The following is a 10,970-nucleotide window of genomic DNA, read 5'->3' as shown; positions in this document are numbered from 1 at the left end:
AATCCTGCAGAAGGGGTCTCGGGTAGGGTCCAGATCTTTCTCATTTTCTCTAAGTATCTATTCCAGAATCAGTCTCATTATTTACATTTTTGCTTATGTTGGAGATCTATTATCTGGTACATATTCATCTTTATGCTTTCCACTTTTGTAGGCAGAGTTCAAAATATCCCCTCTCTACAGAATTGTTGCCTCATCTCCTACAGATGATGGCACATGATGACAGGCACTTGGCTCAGTGAGAAACTGCTCTGACAGGGACAGAGCGCTCATCTGAGCATGTCACCCTGTCCTTGCAGCTCCCCCTGCCCACTCGGATTCCAGCTTAGGCTTCTGCTTTCTGATCTTTAGATAATAAATCCCACGCAGGGAGCACAAGCTTACATTAACTGTTGTGTTAGTTACAGAAAGCTGAATCAGAGACATGTCTAAACATTTATTGACACCACCTTTAAAAATCCAGGAAATAAAAATATTACCCATAGGTCTCTCTCTATGTTGCAGAAAGAACAAGCTCAGTTTTCTCCCTATCTAGCCTCAGTGATGGATGATGTAGGAAAACACCTGCTTGGAGTACTGTTGTATTATTGACTCATGTGGGGCAAGTAGTTTCCTTCATTCCTGGCCTTTGAAGTTCTTGTCTCCATAATAAATCCATAGACGTGTTTTATCCAGCCCCATTCCAACTTGATTGTATTCTCAGAGCAAGTAGACCTTGAAGCTGTAGGTGTGACTCTGTTCCAGACACTAGAGACTTGGGCGGTGATCAGTGTAGGCAGAAGATAGACACACAGCCTCATCTCCTTGTTGAAGTTTTAACATTCCAGAGAGTCTAATCCTTATGCCTTGTTTAGTGGATATTACAAACATGAGTTCCTGGATATTCAAAAAAGAAAACACCCTCAGTTTTGCAGATCTGCATTATCTACAGAGGCCAGAGTCACAACTTTTCAATTCCACTCTAAAGGCAAAGCTGGGAACAGTTTTATTTTTTTATTTTATTTTTTTAATGTTTTATTTATTTTTGATACAGAGAGAGACAGAGCATGAGAGGGGGAGGGACAGAGAGAGAAGGAGACACAGAACTGGATATAGGCTCCAGGCTCCAGGCTCTGAGCTAGCTGTCAGCACAGAGCCTGACGTGGGGCTCGAACCCACAAACGTGAGATCTGACCTGAGCCAAAGTCGGAGGCTTAACCGACTGAGCCACCCAGGCGCCCCAGGGAATAGTTTTAATAGAGAACAGTGACACAACTCTGTGACCTGGCAGTTGGCCACTTACCTAATGAAGATGCTGACTTTGTTCTCATCCCTTTCTGGGCTAAGCAGTCTTATCATTTTATAGATACTCATATCAGGCTGCATTTCAGTTGCTTGAGGGCAATTTTGGGCATGACCTCTTTTTCTTGGAATCCTATCGTATCGCCTTGGAAATGATTCTGTATGTTAGGAATACATGTAGATTTGATATTCCTAGGTCATAATGTTGGTTCTCATTCCAAATGCATGCTTTCCTATGATCAACCTAGTTTATTAAATATTCAGATTTTCAGGACTTATTTCAACGGGCTCTGGTTGAGGAGGTTTAGAAGGACAGCCCAAGAATCTGGATAAAAAAAAACTTTCATGTTTATTTATTTTTGAGAGAGAGAAAGGGAGAGCAGGGGAGAGGCAGAGAGAAAGGGAGACACAGAATTTGAATGAAGCAGGGTCCAGGCTCTGAGCTGTCAGCACAGAGCCCAACTCGGAGTTCAAACCCAGGAACAGTGAGATAATGACCTGAGCCAAAGTTGGTCTGAGCCACCCAGGTGACCCAGAATCTAGGTTTGGATCAAGCAGGTAGGGTGAGGCTGACATAAGTGGCCCATGGACTGCCGTTAGAGAAATTCTGCCGCGTCAGTTACACTATGCCCTACCTAGACAGTTGGAATAAAACACATTCCTACCTGTTACGAGCTTTGGGCAAGGAATTCTTGAAATCTGGTCTGCAGAAAGCCAGTGAGACATTAAGAATGGTCACAAGAATTTGATCACTAGCAAAGTGAACTCCTTCTCAGATGCTGCTTCTGACTATGGATCTCTGGGTCAGGTTTTATGCTTCTTATGGCCTGGACTCTGATGTGTCTTCTAGCCTCCGTGTCTGGAGCAGTACCCTTCTCATAGGAACAGTCACTGAATGAATGAGTAAAGATAGCAAACAGAGTGACAGAGATTTCAATTTAGTCTATTATTCTTTTGATCAAAAATCTTGGCCAGTTCCTGGCAGTGTCAAAAATTGTTTGGCCTGCCAGGCAGTTAGAGGAGAAATATTTGGAATTGTCATCATTGAACTGGAATTTGAGGTGAAAACTCAGAAATACGGCTCCAATGAAAAATCTTGCAACAGAGCTCCATCCAAATATATTAAAAGACATCAAAGAGAAAGTGTTTTCTCTTGTGACTTTTCCCTTCACTGTTAACTGAACACTTGTAAAATTGATGATGATGTATCTTACTAGTCACCTAGAATGCTCTTTACCACTAGAGAAAACAAAATTACTTTAATATTTTCGAAGGTTTCTTTACTTTGTAAGATGTATCTGGGGAGCTTATTAAGTTCATTAGAAAACTTGAAGAAATTTAAAAGTACTTTTAAAGGCCTTTTCTCTCCTTTCTCAAACGACTTCTGCATTTTTAGAGAGGAGCATGAATAGATAAAAGAAGAGCTTAGCTAAAACAAATAAAAGTTGATATGTATTTCTGAGGAATATGTGAAGGGGAAATGAGACTATTTATTTCCCTATAGTTGGGCCCACCCCTCCCTGGTGTTCATAATCAATCCTGACTTGGAGCCGGAGGTTCTTAAGGAAAAAGCAGTCATCTATATTGAGGTGTAGCCTCTTTCCTTCTATTGCTAGAATATCCTTATTATTAATGTTATATCAACGAGAATGGCACTGGATATTAGAAATGTGAGTTCCTGACCTATCATTATGAATGGTAACAGCTGATAACTTTCGTTGTGTCGTATGATGGGCAAGGCACACAGGCATTTGCTCACTGAACTGTCACATCACCCATATGAGGTTAGCACATTATTGACAATATCCCACATTATGTGATCAAAAATATTAAGAAAGAATACCTTCCCAGAACAGTCACATAGTTAAGATTGGAGCAGATAGTTAAGGAAGGCATACTTTTCTGCTGTGTGCCTGGTCTTGGAGAGGTTGGTAGAAGCAGATTTGGGTTCCTTGGGTCCCAGTAATGAGTTCTAGAAACTTTTTCTTATTAAATTTGGGTAGAAGTGGGATGGGGGAGGTAATACAACATAGAAACTTTTTGTTTCTTCTTTTCTTATTGTTATATGAGGCTATACTTTATTAAATATCAAAGAAAAAGTTTTGTGGAATCCCTGTCCTTATTCAGCCTTCCATGACCACAAGCACCTGATCTGCCCACACTTGACAGTCCAATTTCCATTTTTGACCTTTCCTAATTACTTCTAGTATTAAAAAAAGAGGGATTTCCTGGTTGAAAACCAAAATATCTCATTTGGGTGATAAAACTAAACCACAGACTTGGACCTCTGGAATCAAATTTTTCTTTGAGGTTTCTGGTAGGCTTCAAACTGTGTTCCAATTCTAGAACTTGTATCCTGAAGTGGAAATGCGGGTGGATGTGTGCTCAGCTGACAAGGCCCTACAGTTGTGCCTCGCAGCAGAGGAGGATATAGATGTCAGCAGGGAGATGAGATAAGTATCACTTGCCCTTCAGGTGCACCTTATACTTGACCTGGAGGAGATGTTTCTCTCAGCTGAAGTTTAAATGAATACACAGGCATTTTGAAGGGCTCTCTTCCTTGAGGTTGCTTCCGGAGAATCAAAATCTTGTTAGAATTATTCTGGGCACTGATTCAAAGTGTGAAAAGCTAAAATATTGCCAACATGGTAATTTACACAATATAATAGCAGAGGAAAATAAATTATCCACAACTTACAGCAATGCCCTGTGAGCAGAAAGCCTCTTGGAACACACAAAAATTATATCTACAATATATCAGCAACATAAAGCCTGGGATTATAAGAATCAGATTCAGGTTCTTGAAAAATTAGTGGAAATTCCATTTTGCCATCACTTTAGAAATTGAAAAGTAATAATAAATGGGCACAGCCAGTGTCGGGGCATGATTGATTGAATTACATATTCCATCTTGTTTGTTACTTAGCACCTTATGTCCTCAGAGGGCTTTGCCCTTGTGCTTTTAGTCAAGTATGAAAACTTGGTAGCATTCCCATGTTGTTTGCAAGGAAACTGAAGCACTGGAAAGTGGGTTTCTTCCAAGGTCACCTCATGGATCTGAAATGAAGCTATAATGGAGTTGAGAGCTTTCAAATCTCTGTAGGGAATGACAAGGGCCGTGGTGTAGGCCAGTTTTCAGAGCCAAGAATCAAAGAATAAAGGTAATTAAGGTGAAAAAGTTGTGTGCTGGGGAGTGAGATCTTTAATGAACTCTTCATTGAAATCACTGGCCTTATTATGAAACTTTTGTTTTCTGGGTTTTCAATAAAATTTCCCATTGCTGGGTGGTTTCTGGGCCAACACTCCTGGGAACATGATATTCCCTCACTGTGGTCTCTACTATGTGACAATGTTAATTCCTAAGGAGATTTTACCTCAGAACACAGTTTAGAGTGATTAAGCAATAAGATCCCCAGCTGAATAATATGAGAAAAGAGCAATTGCATGAAATTCTTATGTAGGATCCAGAAAAGCAAGAGAGAGAGTTAACAGCAGAATAAAAGAAGCAAAGAAGAAAAGAGCAAATTGTGTATTTTTCGGGAGCAGAGAGAGTGGACCTAGAGAAATATTTTGATGCAAGACTTCACAGCTACAGTAAGAGATGCAATTCATCTTGGATTCTCTTCATGTTGCACATGTCCAGCTATTGCATCCAATATTAACACTTATTCCTCTCTTTCTGTAACTTCTGCCTCTGTGCTCAGTGAAAAGTAACACATACCATCTGTGTTTCAGGTATCAGAGGCTTGGCCAGAGAACTGAATATCTTTCTCCTTCCATTTACTGCACCAGCTTCCTAACTCCCTCCCTGTTGGTTGTCTCTCCCATTCCAGTTCTACTGTGTTATTCATCATTTTAACCAAAATCCTGACCACGTTACCACCTGGCTGAAAGCCTTCGATCACCGTTCTCCATTCTCATTTCCCCAATACAAACCCACCTGATTAAAGCCCAAATTTCCACATCCCGCCACCTTCTGGTACCAACTTGTGTATGTTAAGCCCTCTCCTAGCTTGTTTTTATAGTTTTTGCTTGAAATTCAAATGAACATAAAAAAATTCATTGCTTTCAGAGCAGATCCCAAAGTTCCCACATCCATTTTGTTATTCATTCTCTTTCTTCCATAGAGAACAACATCCCTTTCTTTCCTTATCCATTTCTGCATCTGTGGGTCTCCTGTTTGTTCTTCAAGGCACACTTTGATGGTAACTCTTGACTACTTCTTTCCTTGTATTTATTAAAGATGGTCTTGTGTTGTTATTTGACACATCTTCCCTGCTGAGTTATAAAGTCATTAAGACTAGGGGTTGGTTGTGTTTTAGTTGTTTTTGTGTTTTACTTCCTGCTCCTCTTCCTAGTACCTGATATGATGCTGAGACAACTGAATGAATTAATAGTAAATCATGAATGAATAAAAGAATAAATAACAAAATTTCTAGAAAAATCAAGAAATATAGGATAAGATCATTGTATTTTAGAAAGATAAAATTAAGAAGAGACACACAGCCTATATTTTTAAAATATGAAAAGTTTAGTCTGTGTATATGAAGTGTCACAAGAGTTCTGTAGAACAAATGTACTACGAAGTGCAGCAGGAAAAGAAAGTCACTCTAAACCAAGATCAGTAGTAGCATCTAAGAGAAGTTGGGACTTGAGCTGCATCAGATGTAAGCATAGAAGTAAAGTGGCTTTAGAGGAAACTGTTTATTCTACCATAATGTTAGAAGCTACTTTTTTGTGACTAATTATGTATAAGAATGTTCTGCAACTGGACTATTAGAATTTGAAGAAGGAAATCATTTTTTTCCCCATTGATATGTGCATCTCCTATAATGCCTACCATGTGCCTGGTGCTTAGAACACGCTCAATAGAAGTTTGCTAAGTGAGAAGTTGATCAATCCATTGACTGGGGTGAGAAAAGGAACAGAGATTGTAATCTACATGTGATATTTAGAAAACAATGATTTCCCAAGATACTTATTAAGGGGGTATAGTCTGATAAAACTGGAAAAAAAGGAGCTACATTATAAAAAGTGTTTAGTGTTTCTCTGCGTTAACTTAAAAAAAAATATTTTAATGTTTATTTATTTTTGAGAGAGAGAGAAAGTGTGAGCCAGGGAGGAGCAGAGAGAGGGGGAGACACAGAATCTGAACCAGGCTCCAGGCTCTGAGCTGTCAGCACAAAGCCTGATGTGGGGCTCAAACTCATGAACCTCAAGATCATGACGTGAGCTGAAGTTGGATGCCTAACTGATTGAGCTACCCAGGCACCCCTAAGAGTCAACTTTTTAATGGCAACCTTAGAAGGTTTTGGAATATGAGTGACCTTCCCAAGTATGTGTTGGAGAAATATTTCTCTAGCAGCTGTGTATGTGAGAATGTAGTCTGGGGCATACATTTGTGTGGGTACCCCAAAAGCCACGGCCCTACTACTTTTATTCCAGGATTGTTCAGAAATTTCTTGATTTCAAGGAAGCCAGACTCAATCCCAGGTTTAGGAGTAAGGATACAACCTAGTTATACTCAAGATGTTTACTGAAATCTTGCTAGGGGACTCCTGAGAAAGTGTTTCCTTCCTACCTCTACTTACTGCTACATCCATCTTGGGATTATGGCGAGGTGGAGAGGTTCATTTTAGAGATGTTGACTCAGTTCCTCAAAATCCTTAAGGTATGAAGTCACACTAATACTTGCCCACCATTATGAGAGGAAAAAGGAAAAATACATTTTTATTTATTGTTAGTCCAGCTCTATACTTCTCATGATAAAAAATTTCCTATCTTTCACTCAAAATCTTTTCCTGTCTCTCTCCCTCTCTCTCTATCTCTCTCTCTCTCTCTCTCTCACACACACACACACACACACACACACACACACACACACATATGAATTTAGTAGTATCAGAGAGTATATATATATATATATATACTGGAGGAGGGGGAGAATAAGAATCACTGAAAAGTGCCTTAGCAATAATATATACAGTTTAAAACCTAATTTCGCAGATAAGGACACTGATGCCTAGCAAGAAGAAGTGACTTTCCCATAATAATAGCAAGGGATTTTTAACCAGAACCTATTTTCGCATTCTTAGACCAGGTCTTGTATCTACTTTTTCCTGTGTAGCTAGCCACATAGCTAACCATGTTCTCTCAAGGATTTATAAGGATGTAAGAAATTTACCTTGGGAAATTCCTGCCCCATTGTTTGCCTCTGAGAGTTTTAACTTTCAAAGCAGACAGAATAAAGTTCAAATCTTGGGCTTGAGTTTGAGGGTATTTTGTGATTATTTTCTCTGCATCTTGATTTCCTAATCTGTAAAACAAAAATTAAGGTAGGACATAGTTCAGAGATTTCTTATAAAAAAATAGAAGTGAATGTATTGAAATGCTGAGCAAAGCAGCTGCACAAACTAATACTCAATAAAGGTTAGCTCTCACAAGCATTCTTCCTGGGACCTCAGAACATTGACTCCAGCCACCAACCACCAAGGTGTCATTTATTCAATTCTATTCTAGTCATCAGAGGCATTATGGATAAAATATGTCAGTAACTGAAAGAACAACATGGCATCATTTTCCAAATATATGATATATTGACTTTGTTATTGGAAATGTTGTAGGGAGACAGAGTCTGCAAAAACTCAGATGACGGATGGAAAGCAATAAGAAAAATGAATAAAAAGGCATTTGAGAGAGTAGTAGTTTTTCAAAAGCAATTAGATCAGAAGCATAATTTTAGATGCAATGTGATGAGGGCTTGGATGAAAGTTGTTAGGGGATGAAATGGAAAGAGCAGATTCGAGAGGCATAATGATGAAAACAAATGACTGGACCTGACAACACATTTTATATATTGTGAAGGGTGGGTGAAGTGAGAACGAAGACAATGCCAAGTTAGAGTGAATCATTAATTTCTCATGCTTCTATCAGTGATCCTGAGTTTTTCCTGTTGTGTGAGAGATACTATGTATCTTGTGTGCACCTAGAGGGCATGATTCCAATCATGGTTGTAAATGAACATAGGGTGAGTTTTATTGTCCCTTTAAAATGTGAAGCAAGGGGTGCCTTCATGGCTCAGTCAGTTAAGCTTCAGACTCTTGATTTTGGCTCAGGTCATGATCTCACAATTAGTGAGTTGGAGCCCTGCAATGGGCTCTGCGCTGTCAGATGCTTAGGAGTCTCTCTCTCCTCTTTCTGCACCTCCCCTGCGAATGCTCTCTCTCTCAAAATTAATAAATAAAAATTCAATAAAAAGTGAAGCGAAGGTGGGTGTTTCACAGCATTTGAAACCCAAATATGAATCAGGCTAATTTTGGGGGACCAGTTTTGGAAAACTTTCTGTAGTCAGTTAAATGTTCCCAAAGATCTTTACAATGAAGGTTTGCCGGAGCCGCTCAAACTGCCCGCAGTTTGAAGAACTGACGACACCAGGATTCGTTGCAGAGACTTTTATTGGTTCTTTTCTTCCTTCCTCTTTTTCTTGCGCCAAGCACCCTCCCTTATATATGTACCGTACAGGCTACGCGGCCGCTCATGATTGGCTGACAGCAACAGGGCTAACCAATTTCATGGCTTTGCATTGGTCGTACACTTATCGCGGTATCTGGCTGGAAGGTGGGTACACCAGAGGCAGGCGGGCCATACTTTGTCATGTGCTTGGGCGGAACGCCAAGGCGCCATCTTTCCTCCACCTCCCACAAAGGTTAAGCAACTTGAGTGAAGTGTGAGCAGTTCCATCAAGATTTTAAATGTTGAGGCAATAAACTAGCCTTCAGCGGGGCCTTAGGAGGACCTGTGTGTTTTCCCAGTGTCCTTTTCAGTTGCTCGCAATTTTTCTGTTATAGGCCGTTTACAACGTTGGTGTTTTTCAAACCTGGAGGGCTTTGAATGGAGAACTCAGACTGAATTTACTGTATAATTTTCCCTCCCAAGCCACTGCTGAGTGGAATCTGACCAGAAATGAATGTGATGAGGATGTACCTTTGTATTATGGGACATGATCCACTCGAAACTCACCAAGACCTTACGCTTAGGCACATTGATGATTCCTCTGCATTGCCAGGCCCTTTCCTTAGGTCCAAAAGATAACCTGGAAGGTCTTAGCAGATAAGAATGTAAGGTAAAGAATCAGATTTTCAGCCTAGAATTTAATCAAATTCTGTATTACTTTGTCAGGGCTGGCATAACAAAGTACCACACGACGTGAAGGCTTAAACAATAGAATTTTTTATTCTCCGAGTTCTGGGGGCTGAAAGTCCAACATGAAGGTGTCAGTAAGGTTGGGTCCTTCCAGAGGCTCTGAGGGAGAATGTTTGTTTCTTTCTAGCTTCAGGTGATGATCATCGATCCCTGGTTTTCAGCTGCATTATTGCTCCAGTCTCTGCATCTGTCATCACACGGCATTCTTCTCGTGTCTTCTCTGCCCTTCTTATAAGAACAATAGCCATTGGATGTAGGGCCCGCCCTAATCCAGGATGACCTCCTCTTAACTTTATTACATCTTTCCAAATAAATCGCCATCACAGGTGCTGGGGTTAGAACGTCAGTGTAACTTCTTACACCCACAACACAAAGCAATGCTGTTTATGTCCCTTTTCTCTCAGGCTTGAGAGTTACCAGAAGTGGTTTTTGGACTCAAAATTTTACTTTTCTTTGAAGCTTTTCCATTGTGTGTGGTAGAATTGACAGGACATGGTAACTAATTTGAAAAAGGTGGAGATAAGAAATGAAGAGTCACATGACTTCAAGTTATGGCAACCACCTTGAAAGCTCACCAGTCCTTGGCTTGAAGAAGTGATTATATCAGGGCACATAACTGAGGTATTCTACTTTGTGATTCTCCATTCAAGCAAGGCATTATTCTGGGACTATGTGGTCCTGTTTTCCTTTTTCCAATTACTATATTCTACAACTACCTAAATGAGTTACCCCTACCTACCTTTCCAAATAAGTTCCTATGTCTTTCATTCTGTGACAAATTTCTTGTCATATAAACTATACACCTCCTTTTTATTCTTTAGTAAAAAAAAAAAAAGGAAAAAGAAAAAGAAAAGAAAAGTATTTTAGCTTCCTACTGGGATTTCCCATCTTTTCTTGCTGTTTAAATTAGCCATTTGGCTCCCTGCCCCAGTCAAGGGTAGATATATATATGTGTGTGTGTGTGTGTGTGTGTGTGTGTGTGTGTGTGTGTGTGTGTGTGTGTTGTGCTGTGTTAGCTTCTAGTAAGTCTCATTAAAAGGAGAGGGTATATTCTTTTTCATTCCTCCCGTTGAATTCCATTGCTGGAATTCAGTTGTGAGGACTGGGGTTCACTTGGCTATTTTAGATCACAAGGAAGATGATGAAGCCACAGTATAGAAAGAACCTCAGTTCCTGATGGCTTTATGAACCTGTCCTTCTAATTCTAGACCAATGATCTTTATGTAAGCTATTGTTACATTAGACCTTTTGTTATTTGAAGTTGAATCAAATCCTGATATATCCTCACGCTATGTTTCAGTCATACTGTGCTCCTTTGTTTTTGAAAATATCAAGTATAATTTGAACTCAGGAATTTGTATTTGCTATTACCTTCACCTGAAGTACTTCCCCTCCCTTTCAGAGTGGCCATTTAGTTCCCTGTAGTACTTTTTCCAGCCTTGGCTCTTATATTACCTCTTGAAAGAAGACTTGGCTTGTGTTACTGACCA

At 39.8% G+C, this 10,970-nt stretch overlaps 1 long non-coding RNA gene across 1 annotated transcript; it reads right to left on the bottom strand.

Annotated features, from left to right (window-relative positions):
* Window positions 1-413: 413 nt before the first annotated feature.
* LOC115286522 lies at window positions 414-1,392 on the bottom strand. The gene is made up of 2 exons (XR_003906107.1): window positions 1,280-1,392; window positions 414-873 (listed from the first exon to the last, which is right to left on the bottom strand). It is a non-coding gene; the product is annotated as an uncharacterized LOC115286522 (long non-coding RNA).
* Between the last annotated feature and the right edge of the window lie 9,578 nt (window positions 1,393-10,970).

The sequence above is a fragment of the Suricata suricatta genome, chromosome 3, assembly GCF_006229205.1.
Source record: "Suricata suricatta isolate VVHF042 chromosome 3, meerkat_22Aug2017_6uvM2_HiC, whole genome shotgun sequence".
NCBI classification, from domain to species: Eukaryota; Metazoa; Chordata; class Mammalia; order Carnivora; family Herpestidae; genus Suricata; species Suricata suricatta.
This window is presented reverse-complemented; position numbering and strand designations above follow the sequence as displayed.